Below are 13,369 nucleotides of genomic sequence, written 5' to 3'. Positions count from 1 at the left end.
TCATGTGCCTCTCGGTGGAGATGTGAGAGCTCTGCCTGGCACAGACAGGATGGGTTGGGGTGAGCTGATCACCCGCCTTCCACATTGGGACCCTAAGGCCTTCCATGGTGGTCCGGGAGTCTGCAAAGAAAGCCTGGCCGGGGTTTCCCCCCTGACGCCTGCAGCGGGCGGGCGCCTGCCTTGCTAGGTCCCCCAGATGCCTGATGACAATATTATTGCCACAATAAAGCAATGATGGCCACTATCAACACTCAATCAGCCTGGCCTGCCCCTCACAACCGGTTTGTCAAAGCGGCCCCTCCCTGCCCCGTTGTTAGCTCTCCACTTGCTTATCTGCTGCTGGAGACAGAAGTCTCTGGTTTAATTGTGGCAAATTAATTATTGAACTTCATAGCCAGCTCCTCCCCACCCACATGACAATCACTCCATTCAAGACCAAGGCGAGGCGGAAACCCTGGGCACGGCAGGCCCGCTGGGGGCACGGTCAGTCCCACCCCCAGAGACGGGCGGGAAGCAGCTGAGCGAAATTCTCTCCCTCCAGGAAATCTTCCCCACCCTCCTGTCCCTGACACCTGAGTGAAAGGGTGTCTTTATGACAACACTGGCTGCAGTCAACTCTTGCCGTGTCTATCAGTAAATGGAGTTAAGCCGCATAATTCACCAGCTTATTTCGGCTGGCCGGTGTAAGCCCCCATGCCCCTGGTTCAAGGCAGATGCTTATTCCTGGTTGAAGTGATGAATGAACACAAAGATGTATCCTTTCCAACTCAACCCAAGCTACTGCGCAATCGTTGATAGATACAAAATAACACATGTAACTTACAGAGGGAGAAATGAAGGCATAGGGTTAGGTCCCTTGCCCAAGACCTAAATAAGGAGCACAGCCGGATTCAAATTCAGAGCCCACACACCTCCTTGTCACTTGATGCCACTTCCCGTGTGGATATTACGCATAGGTAACAGGAATCACCTGGACCCCACCCCCACCCTAAGGTCTGGACTGGGATCAATATCACTGACACACTTGGCACAATCTTCCTCAAACATCCTCCCTGCTCCCCAGCAGGACGAATGTGCTGGATTCTGTTTATTACTCCCTTTATTTTCCAGTGTGGTTTTACTACAGGTGTAGGGAGCGCTAAAAACATGTTGCTTAGTGTTGCTTTTGAACTTCATCGAACCGATACCATGTTCCACGCACGCGGCAACGTCCCCCGGCCAGAAGGAGCATGTTTTCCTGTGTTTTCTTCTCTTCCACCGCCAGTATGCTTCTCTCTTCGTCAGCACTGCTGGGGGTCTAGCATCTATGCTATTTCCATGTCTGTTTAAGGATAGAGAGTTTACATGTCTTTCTTTTTCTAGGAACGTGAAAGGCTCCCTGCAAAGAGGATCCTAAAAATTGGACCCGGGTTGGACAAAGGGTGTCTGGGCACTTCCAGGCAGCCTGTGAGTGGCATTAGGAGCCCAGATCAGTATTTCTTGGATGGTGCATGGCCTATGAGACAACAGCATGGCACTGCAAGGGGCTTTAGAACAGGCTTCAGGAGTTCCTGCTGTGGCAAAATGGGATCGGCAGCATTTCTGGAGCACTGGGATGCGGGTTCGATCCTCAGCCCAGCATGGTGGGTTAAGGATCTGGCACTGCCACAGCTTATTGCCACTCAGATCTGATTACTGGCCTGGGAATGCTGGCAAAAAAAAAACAGACCTCAGAGCCAGCCTCTCCTGGGTATTAGTCAGTCATGGGCACAACTGTTACAAACAAACCAGGGGAACAGTCAGTGTCTTACAGCAAGAGGCCTTTGTTCCATCATCTGCCGGCCTGCAGGCGGACCATGGTTCTGCCAGCCTAGGATGGATGCAACTGGGCAACTTGGCTTGAAGTTGTCTACTGGCTGAGCTGGGATCCCAGGCTCTGAAATGCTATCAGCTTCCTACCACTGCGTAACAAACCACCCCAACACTTGGGGGCTTAAAAAATTACTTCCTTCTTTCTTATGATTCCTCAGGTTGGCTGGGTAGATCTGCTGATCTCGTCTGGGTGTGCTCCTGTGGCTGGAGTCTCAGGGCCTCACTCAGATGTCCTGCAGTTAGTGCTGGTTCTCCACTGGGCACTCTTTCACGTGGCCTCTCAATCTTTACTTGGCTAGACCCAATGTCCTCACCACACAGGGGCTCATGGTTCCCAAGAGGGAGGCTTCACTACACAAGGTCTGCGAAGGCTCAGCTCTGGAACCCACGCACAGCCTCTGACCACATCCTCTCGGTCAAAGCCAATCACAAGGCGGCCAGCCCAGATTCACAGGGGTGGGGCAGGGGAGCGGTAGAAACAGGCTCCCCTCTTGATGACACAAAGCACAACTTGACAATGCCAAGGGGAATGGATGCGGAGTGGCCTGATTCATTGGTGGGCCAGGGCAGAGCGTGAGTGATTAACTCCATCTGCCACAGCTGGGTTCAGATCCACTCCCCCTGTGTTTTATTCCAGAGCCAAGACTGAAGGGACAGCAGAGACCTGGGACATGCTCTTCTTGAGGGGGACCACGGGAGCCCAAACCATCAGGAAGCCTCTGCTCCCAGCATGGTGCTACCATTCCACTGGCCAAAGCAAGTGACGTGGCCACAGCCAAGGTCCACGGCGCTGGGACCGTGAGAAGAGGAGCAGGGTGCCTATACACTGAGCAAGAATCCAAGCTATCACTGGCCCTCCCGTATGTAGTTCTTGCCTTAAAAACAAGGGAGGACCCTCCTTTGGAGGGTTAGGCAGGGTAATGGAATCGTCCCGGTTCACCTGGGACCTTGCTGGTTTTAGTACTGAAAGTCTCACAGCGCAGACACCCCCTCTGTGCTGGGCAAACTGGGATGGTTTGGGGATCCTATTTCAAGGACTAAAGGAGGCCTTCCAAGGGAGTTCCCGTCGTGGCTCAGCAGTAATGAACCTGACTAGTATCCATGAGGACGAAGGCTAGATCCCTGGCCTTGCTCAGTGGGTTAAGGATCCGGTGTTGTCATGAGCTGTGGTGAAGGTTGCAGATGCAGCTCTTCTCTTCCATATGCCTTGGGTGCGGCCCTAAAAAGACACCCCCCCCCAAAAAAAATAAACAATAAAAAAATTTAAAAATTAAAATTAAAAAAAGGAGACCTTCCCAAAGCCCTCAACCAGGTTTTATTCCCAGGATGAGTCCCACTCTCCAGAAGTGAAAGTAACGTCTCAGCGGCCCCAGACAGTTGGTGGAAGAAGCCCTGTGTCCACGGGACCCTCCCAGCTGCTGCCTACTCTGCCCAGCACCTCCCACTGCTCTGTCCCCAGGTCCTCCCCGCTCAGGTCCTCTCTCCCTGATCTTTGTAATATGGCCTCTGGAGGAGAGTGGATACTTTCCAAAGAGAGCCTCTGAGGCCCCAAGAGGTTGAGGGGGATACCTGGGCCAGGCTGGAGCAGAGGAGGCACACCAGAGACAGGGGGGCTAACCCACCAGAACAGAGGGACCAGCCTGTAAGCCTTGGAGGAGACGGCTGGTGCGGGGCCGGGCCGTGGCCGGGGCCTGGCCGAACCACGGCCCTGAGCCTCTCACCCCTTGCAGCTCACCCCCATCAGAAAAGAGCCCTGGGAGTTCCCATCGTGGCCAGCAGAAACGAAACCAACTAGGAACCATGAAGTTGCGGGTTCAATCCCTGGCCTCGCTCAATGGGTTAAGGATCTGGCGTTGCCGTGAGCTGTGGTAGTTTGCAGACATGGCTCCGATCCTATGTTGCTGTGGCTGTGGCGTAGGCCAGCAGCTGTAGCTCCGATTTGACCCCTAGCCTGGGAACTTCCGTTTGCCATGGTGTGGGCCTAAAAAGCAAAAAAAAAAAAACAAAGAGCTCTGTACCGACCCACCCGGAGCCAGACTCCCGGCCAGCCCAGGCCTCTGACTCTCTCACTGTGTAACGCAGGGCAGGCTGTCCAAGCTCCCTGGGCCTCGACTTCTCTGCTCACGAATCACCTTCCTGATTTTCCAGGCATTCTTGGGAAGGGGAACAAAGGAGCCCTGGAGAGTCCCGAGGTGCCATAACAGGTCACCTGGTCACCAACTTGCAGGGGATCCCCCAAAGGGGGTGGCCCGTTCTATCTTTCTTGAAGAAACGATAAAGAGGAGGCAGGCTGTCATGCACGAGTTGTTGGATCTGGGATCAGAACACAGGGTTCTGGTCAGGTGGCCTCCATTTAAAAGTCATCTGATTTCTTGAAGCCACAGTTGTGCTGGAGTGTGGATCACAGCTCTTGGCCTGCGTCTTAGCTCAGGCTGCTCCAACAAAAGGCCATAGAAAGGGGGGCTTACACGACAGACGCTCGTGTTCTCACAGTTCTGGAGGCTGGATGGCTGAGGTCAAGGAGGCAGCACGGCCAGATTCTGGCCAGAGCCCTCTTCCTGGCCTGCAGACGGCCACCTTCTGGCTGTGTCCTCACACGGCGAGGAAGGCAAGACTTCTCTTTTCCTCTTCTTAAAAATGTATCAGATGCCTTCAGATGGTGATACCACCCTGTGAACTGTCTCCCCAAAGCCCTGCCTCCAAGTGTGGTCACAGACGGCGGGGTGGGGGTGTCAGGGCTTCAACATGAATTTGGGGGGGAGGGGGGTCCAATTCCGCCCATGGCACCTTGCACTTTTCGCTCGTCACTGGGTCAAATTAAACAGGCATGTGACTACCTCAGCCGTTGTGGAGGTGCACACACAGCAGACGGCCATGCCGTGGAGCGTCCGCCAGCACAGCAGGGAATCGACGGGGACCAAACTGACGAGGATGGGAGATGTGACCCTAACACGCACCCACAGTGCCCCCAGGTCCCTCGGGAGTCCCGACTCCGAGGTCTGGGCTGGCCACCCCCGAATCCCTGTCCTGGATCCTTTCCTCTTCCGAAGGCGTCTGGAGGCCAAATGCCTTCGGATCCGAATAGTTTCCAAATCCTCCACATCTGGAAAGACCTGTTAAAGGCCCCCTTTGTATAGCCGGGAGATGGGCTGGCAGGGAAACAGCCCCAGATCCCACAGAGCTGGGAATGGCAGGGATGGAGAGGGGGCAGGGAGGATGGGCATGAGTTGGGGGGGGGTTCAGCAAGGGGTGTGCCCAGGAGAATACGATAAAAAACAGCCGCTGTTTATCTAGTGCTTCCCAAGTGCCGGGTGCTGGTCTAAGCTTTTTCTTTTTCTTTTCTTTTATTTTCTTTTTTGCATATGGAAGCTCCCGGGCCAGGAATCAAACCTGTGCCACAGCAATGGCCTCAGCTACAACAGTGACAATGCCGGATCCTTAACCCACTGAGCCACCAGGGAACTCCCTCAGCACTTTATGCTCAGTGCCTTGTTTACATAAAAGGACATGTATGAGGTGGGTGCAGGGAGGGAGGAGGAAGTCTCTAAGAGGCTGTGGGGAGTGACGCGGGCGGGGGAGAGACGGAGGGAAACAGAGGGGCAGCGGCGGGATGGAGGGGTTCACACCACAACGACGGAACGTGTTTGGCATCTGGACAGGGCAAGGCAGAGACACGACTGTAGCTGGACTGTTAAAAGGTGGCAGGATCCCAGCTCCATTTCTCACCAGACTATTTCCTCGCTTCCTTGGAAGCATGTGCAGGGACACACAGGTACGGGGCACCTGCAGAAGCCTCCACTCCCTTCATTCCAGCAGGTGTCTGTGCCTCCGTGTGTGTGTCCCTACGGGGGTTATAGGAACCTGTCATACTGGACCACAGAACGCAGTGCTTCTTCCCATCCTTCCTGCAGCAACCATGCAGCCCTCTGCCTCCACCCCAGTGTGGCTCCAGCCCCAAGGCAGTCCCCAAACATGACAGGAGCCTCCTCAGAGGAAAGTCCCCTGAAGGTCGAAGGTCTGTAATGCCAGGTCTGTAATGCCAAAATGCCTCTCAAAAAGCCAGGAATAGACAGCGGTAAGGATACTGCTTTCCTGAAGTATCTGAACATCACTTCAGGCAGCTCTTGCAGAACCTCAGCATCTTGGAGCTGGAATGAGGCTCAGGAATCTGGTCACAGATTCCTGGATGGGAAGGGGAGGGGCCAGCTTGGTGGTGCTTGTTTAAAATCTGGATTCCCGGCCCCCGGCCGAGTCCCATCCAATGAGCAGGAGTAGGGACTGGGAATCCAGGAAGCTGCATGTGGTAAACTCTACCGGTGATTTTTCAAGGCACAATTCAAGTGCAAGAAGTCTTGATCAAAATCACGACCCGGCTTCCAAGAGGGCAGCACTTACTAATCTGAGGCGTATGCCGTTCATTCAATTCTTAAACATCACTAAGGATGCATGGTTCTCAGCCTTCAGAAAGTCTTTTCCAACTTTCTTTTTTTTATATCTAATCTATTTTTTTTTTCATTTTACAGCACCTGTGGTATATGGACATTCTCGGGCTAGGGGTCATATCATCACTGTACCTGAGGCCTACACCACAGCCACAACCACATCTGCGACCTGCACCGCAGCTCACGGGAACACTGGATCCTTAACCCACTGAGCAAGACAAGGGATCGAACCTGCATCCTCAGGGACACTACGTCAGAATCTTAACCTGCTGAGCCACAACAGGAACTCCTAACTTATCTTTTTTATATCAAATTTCCAACTTTCTTTTTTTATAACTAAGCCTCCTTCTTGTAGATTTTCATTGAGCGCAAACATTGTGCGAGGTGCGTGCTTGTGTATTATCTCATTTAGCATTCAGGACCTCCTTCGAGGTACATACAGGATGGAGACAGTACGAGAAGCAGGAGAGAAGAAGGGAGGTCATGGGCAAAGGGGAAGAGGAGAGAAGAGATTCCCGGGTCTCCTGGCTTTGGGGAAGCTGACTTCTTGGTGTAGCCTCGTCATTCTGACAACAAGAATATATAGACTGACATCAAAATTCAGAACTGGAGTTCCCGCTGTGGCCCAGTGGGTTAAGAATCTGACGGCAGTGGCTCGAGTCGACGTAGAGGAGCAGGTTCAATCCCCAGCCTGGGGCAGTGGGTTAAAAAATCTGGCACTGCCGCAGCGGCAATCAGAGATCACAGCTGCAGCTCGGATTCAATCCCTGGCCCAGGAACTTCCATGTGCTGCATGTGTGGCCATAAAAAGAATAAGTAAATAAAAGATTTCAGAACTGTCTGTCACATTTGGGAAAAAGAAATTCTACTCTTGTTTTCCAAACTCTCTTGCAACTAGGATTGGCCATATTATGTATTTTTTCTTTTTCTTTTTCTTTTTTTTTTTTATTTTTAGGGCCACATGGAAGTTCCCAGGCTAGGGGTTGAATCAGAGATGCAGCTGCCAGCCTACAACACAGACACAGAATGCAGGATCTGAGCCACATCTGCAACCTACACCACAGCTCATGGCAACACCAGATCCTTAACCCACCAACTGAGGCCAGGGATCAAATATGCATGCTCATGAGAGGAAAACATAGGCCAAACACTCTCCAACATAAGCCACAGCAATATCTTCTCAGATCTAGCTCCTAGAGTAATGACAATAAAAAACAAAAATAAACAAATAGGACTTAATTAAACTTAAAAGTTCCTGTACAGCAAAGGAAATCCTAAACAAAACGAAAAGAAAGCCAACAGAATGGGAGAAAATATTTGGAAATGAAGCAACTAGCAAGGGATTAATCTCCAAAATTTATAAACACCTTCTGCAGCTCCATACTAAAAAAAAAAACAAACAATAATTGGGCAGAAGGTCTAAACAGACAGTTCTCCAAAGAAGACATACAGATGGCAAAAAAAAAAAACAAACAAACAAAAAAACATGAAAAGATGTTCAACATCACTCATTATTAGAGAAATGCAAATCAAAACCACTATGAGGTACCACCCTATACCAGCCAGAATGGCCATCATCAAAAAGTCTACAAACAATAAGGGCTGGAGAGGGTGTGGAAAAAAGGGAACCCTATTACACTGTTGGTGGGAATGTAGATTGGTGCAACCACTGTTGAAAACAGTATGGAGAGTCCTCAGAAAACTAAAAATAGAACTACCATTTGATCCAGCAATCCCACTCCTGGGCATTTATCCAGAGAAAACCATGACTGGAATAGATACACGTACTCCAGTGTTCATTGCAGCACCATATACAATAGCCAAGACAAGGAAACAACCTAAATGTCCATCAACAGAGGAGTGGATAAAGAAGATGTGGTACATATACACAATGGAAATTACTCAGCCATTAAAAGGAACGAAATAACGGCAATTGCAGCAACATGGATGGACCTAGAAATTATCTTGCTAAGAGAAGTCAGTCAGACAATGAGACACCAACCTCAAATGCTATCACTTACATGTGGAATCTAAAAAAAGGACACAATGAACTTCTTTGCAGAACAGATACTGACTCACAGATTTTGAAAAATTATGGTTTCCAAATGAGACAGGTTGGGGTGGTGGGGGGATACACTGAGGGTTTGGGATGGAAATACTATAAAATTTGGTTGTGATGATCATTGTACAACTATAAATGTAATAAAATTCACTGAGTAATTAAAAAAAAAATCTGTGTGCTCGTGTATACTAGTTAGATTCATTTCTGCTGTGCCCCAGTGGGAACTCCCCTACATATTTCTGACCAATGGGGCATTCCAGGAAGTCTGCTGAGATGCCTCTAGGAAACCTTTTGCTTTCCTGATAAAAGGGGTGGAAGCAGCTAGTGTTACCCTCCCCTCTCCTTCCAGCCAGGGATAGGGTACCAGCTTCCAAGGGCCACCACAATCAGTTACCACAAACATGGTGGCTTAAAACAACTGAATGTATTTTTTCACAGTCTGGCTGCCTGAAATCTAAAATCAAGGCCTCTGTAGGGACACATTTCTTCCGAAGGCTTTAAGAAAGAAGACTTCCTTGCCTCTTCCAGGTTCTGGTGGCCCTGACACTCCTTGGGCTGTGGCAGCATCACTCCACTCTCTGCCTCCATCTTCTCATGGTCTTCTTCTGGCTCCGTGTGCCCCTTTTTGTCTTTTGTATAAATACACTCATCGGATTTAGGGCCCACTCTAATATAGCATGATCCTATCTTGATCCTTACCTTAATTACATCTTCAAAGATGCTCTAAGGTCATATTCTAATGTTCTGAGAGTACATACATTTTGAAGGGACACTATTCAACCCATGACAGATAGGGACAGGATTCGTGGAGTTGCAGCAGCCACTTTGTGACACTGAGGGGCAACCACGAGAACAAAAACAAGCTGAGAATAGCAAAGTGGAGAACTAGAAGGCTAAGTGCTAAGGTAAGACTCTGGCAGCAGAGCCATGGGCTGTCAGGTCTGGAAAGAGACAAAGCAATAAAGGCAGAGCGAGTTGGAGTAGGGATCATTGGCTGTGGAGTCACACAGACCTGGGCTTAAATTCTAGGCCACCATCACTTTCAGGAGGAAAACCCAGGCAGGTAACCCACATGGGTGAACTTTACATAATGTGTCTCTAAAAGCTTTCTTTGAGGAGTACACAGATAATGCATGCAACCCCAGGAAACATTCAATAATTCTCTCACTGCCTGTTTTTTCCCTAAGAGCAGCAACTTGCTGACTTTTTTTTTTTTTTTTTTCAAGGCCAAGCTGCTGTGGCTGTGGTGTAGGCCAGAAGCTGTAGCTCTGATTGGGCCCCTAGCCTGGGAACCTCTATATGCTGCAGGTGTGGCCCTAAAAAGCACACACACACACACACACACACACAAAGTGTTATCACACTGATTGATTTTGCTTCATTTACTTGGTATATAATAAACAATAAGATTTTAATGTAAAAAAATGATGACAATGATTTGAAGCACTTACAGCAACAACCCAGAGGGTGCAAGGAAAATATCTACCCAGCGATGCTCCCTGGCTGGGAGGCCAGAAGTGGTCCCTCCAGGTGCCTACGGAGAACACAGCCAGGAGATGCTTTCCCAGACTCCAAGCAACAGCATCCAAGTTTGCCTTCCCTGCTGAGAATACCAGTGCCCATGAGCTAAAAAGGGCAGGGGTCAGGCTCTCCTGCCCAAAGTTTCCCGTCCCTAACAAGCACCATTTGTAGGAGCAGAGCTCAGAAGGGCAAACGAAGAGGAGAAAAGTCAGGGGTCAGTTTCCAGGGACAGGAGAGTGACCAGGGCAGGGCCGTTCCTCTCTGCACATCTGCTCCTCTAAGCCTGGCCCTGGGGAACAGAGCCAAGATCTTAATCACCCAGCGGGGCTCTGGCACGCTGAGCGTGTGATACACCTGTCTCCAGTGGCAGGCAAATGAGTGGGTTCACAGGCAGAGGCCTGCCCCGCCAAACAATGCACCCCTTTGTCCCCGCCCAGAGCTCGGGATCCACAAGGAAGCCAAATCCATCAGCGCTTGTCAGGGCCCTTGATGCGCACAATGCAAGTTATGAACCACAGTCTCCAGCCAAGCCCCAGGCTTCCAGCAGGCAGCTCGAGCTGACACGCAAAGTGTCAATCAACCTTCCACACGCCTGGGGTGGGGACCCGGGGAACGGGGGGGATGGGGGCAACAGGTTCTCATTCCCAGAAGCCAGCCAGGGCCAGAGACAGTGTCCCCGGAATGCTGACACATCCTTTCTTAAAACCGGCCCTGAGAGAGCTACGTTAAGAAAAATCATCTTCCCATGTGGGCAGAGGCCCTGCCGGCTACTGGAGCACACAGGAGGCACCCTCGCAGGGCATGTCCCCTGCTCCCAGGTCACCTGGCCGGCAGTTTAAAGGACGGAACCTCACCTGAGAAGGGAGAGGATGGACGTAGGAATTCCCAAATGAGACTCCCTACCAGTGTAGCACCAACCAGAAAGGTGTAACTGTCCTTTGCAGCCGGAGAGACAGCGGGATCTTCAGGAGTTTAGGGGTTTTGTGTCCTAAGAGACCCCAGAAGTGGCCTCTGTGGATGCTGCCCACGTTATGATGCGTATTTCTCGACAAGCCCTGCAAACCATATTCCTATTCTTTCTGGCCATCTGCTCCCCCCACCTTCCCGGTTTCCAGCCACAGGGCTGTCAGTCGCTTTGGCCAGGAATACACAAGCATCTTCCTTTTTTTAAAAAAAAAAAAGATAATTTACCATTTTATTGAATTTTTTCTTTTTAGGGTCACACCTATAGCATATGGAAGTTCCTCGGTCAAGCGTCAAATAGCGGCTCCAACTGAGGCAAATGTTACAGCCACAGCAATGCTGGATCCGAGCCATATCTGTAAACTATGCTGCAACACCAGATCCTTAACCCACTGAGTGAGGCCAGGAATCGAACCTGTGTCCTCACGGACACTATGTCAGGTTCTTAACCCACTGATCCACAATGGGAACTCCCACACAAGCATCTTCTGGGCAAACAACTTCTCTTCTGCAGAATCCTAGATTGGCCCCGGCATTTAACAGGGAGGGAAGGGACAGGAGAGGTGGGAGTGTCCAGATCTGCCAGTCCTCTGGGGTGGGGTCGCTGTCACCATCTGGCCAGGCCATAGGTACAAGGCAAGTTCAGAGATATGACCAGGGCCTATTCAGCCGTACCCAGCCCCACAGGCTTCCTTACAGACATGAAATGAGATTATGAATGAGTTTTCAGAAAAGCACAAAATTCCTTTAGAAATACAGGATATTGGAGCTGAATAATATCAAGTCAGATTTTGGTTTTGACTCAAGGCCACTGCTCAACTTAAAGGAAAGAGATAAGACACTTGCAATATTTAAAGTAAATTAGATAACGTGTGTGTGTGTGTGTGTGTGAGAGAGAGAGAGAGAGAGAGAGAGAGAGAGAGAGAGAGAGAGCGAGCGAGCGTTTACTTTTTAGGGCCATACCCATGGCATATGGAAGTTCCCAAACTAGGGGTCAAATGAGAGCTGCAGCTGACAGCCTACACCGCAGCCACAGCAATGCCAGATCCGAGCCACATTTACAACCTACACCACAGCTCACGGCAACACCGGATCCTTAACCCACTGAGCCAGGCCAGGGATTCAACCCTGGTCCTTATGGATGCTCGTCAGATTCGTTTCCACTGAGCCACGACGGAACTCCCCAAATCCTTTCCTTTTCAAGAAACATATCGACCTGTTTACAAATAAAATGATAGAATGCCTGAGCTGAGGGGAAGGGGACCCAACTGGCCAGAGGGTGACGATTGTTGGAAAGGGGTGAGGGGTACGTGGGCTTCATGATATCATTCTGTTTACTCGATGTAGGTTCAATAAAAAGCTGAACAAAACAAACTCTAAAGAGGAAAAAAAGAGTAAAGAATAAATCTGCCACAGGGAACTATATACAGTATCTTATGATAACCTATAACAGAAAAGAACCTGAAAAAATACATATACACATGTATAACTGAATCACTCTGCTGTCCATTTGAAACTAACACAGCAGCGTAAATTAACTATACTTTAATAAAAATTAATGAGTCAATAAAAGCAATACAGCCAAAAAAATAATAATAATAAATCTGTCGATATAAGAACCTATGTAGGTAACATAAAGCAACTGATCAGACCTGGCCTTGCTTTTATTTTTTTATTTATTTGTATTTGTCTTTTTTTGCTTTTTAGGGCCGTACCCGTGGTATGTGGAGGTTCCCAGGCTAGGGGTTGAATCAGAGCTACAGCTGCCGGCATACACCACTGCCACAGCAACATCAGATCCAAGATGAGTCTGCGACCTACACCACAGCTCATGGCAATGCCGGATCGTTAACCCACTGAGTGAGGCCAGGGATGGAACCCACAACCTCATGGTTCCTAGTCGGATTTGTTTCCACTCACCACAACAGGAACTTCTTTTTTTTTTTTTTTTGCTTTTATTTTTAAAATTTATTTATTTATATTTTTAAAGTGTAGTTGATTTATCATGTGCCAATTTTTGCTGTACAGCAAAGTGACCCAGTCATACATATAGATACATTCCCTTATATCATCTTCCATCACGGTCTATACCAAGAGATTGGATAGAGTTCCCTGTGCTATACAAGAGGACCTCATTGCTCATCCATTCTAAATATAATAGTTTGCATCTACTAAGCTCAGATTCCCAGTCTACCCCACTCCTCCCCTCTCCCCCTTGGCAACCACAAGTCTGTTCTCTACGTCTGAGTCTGTTTCTGTTCTGTAGATGGGTTCATCTTTGCCATATTTTAGATTCCACGATACGGTATTTGTCTTTTTCTGACTAAGTCTACTTAGTATAAGAATCTCTGGGAGTTCCCATCGTGGCGCAGTGGTTAACGAATCCGACTAGGAACCATGAGGTTTCGGGTTTGGTCCCTGCCCTTGCTCAGTGGGTTAAGGATGCGGCGTTGCCATGAGCTGTGGTGTAGGTTGCAGACGCAGCTCGGATCCCTCGCTGCTGTGGCTCTGGTGTAGGCCAGCGGCTACA

The sequence above is a fragment of the Sus scrofa genome, chromosome 12, assembly GCF_054392235.1.
Source record: "Sus scrofa isolate SSC_HxYL_T2T_F1_AM1 chromosome 12, Sscrofa_HxYL_maternal_Yorkshire_Landrace_v2.0, whole genome shotgun sequence".
In the NCBI taxonomy this organism is placed as follows: domain Eukaryota; kingdom Metazoa; phylum Chordata; class Mammalia; order Artiodactyla; family Suidae; genus Sus; species Sus scrofa.
Note: the sequence above shows the minus strand (reverse complement) of the source record.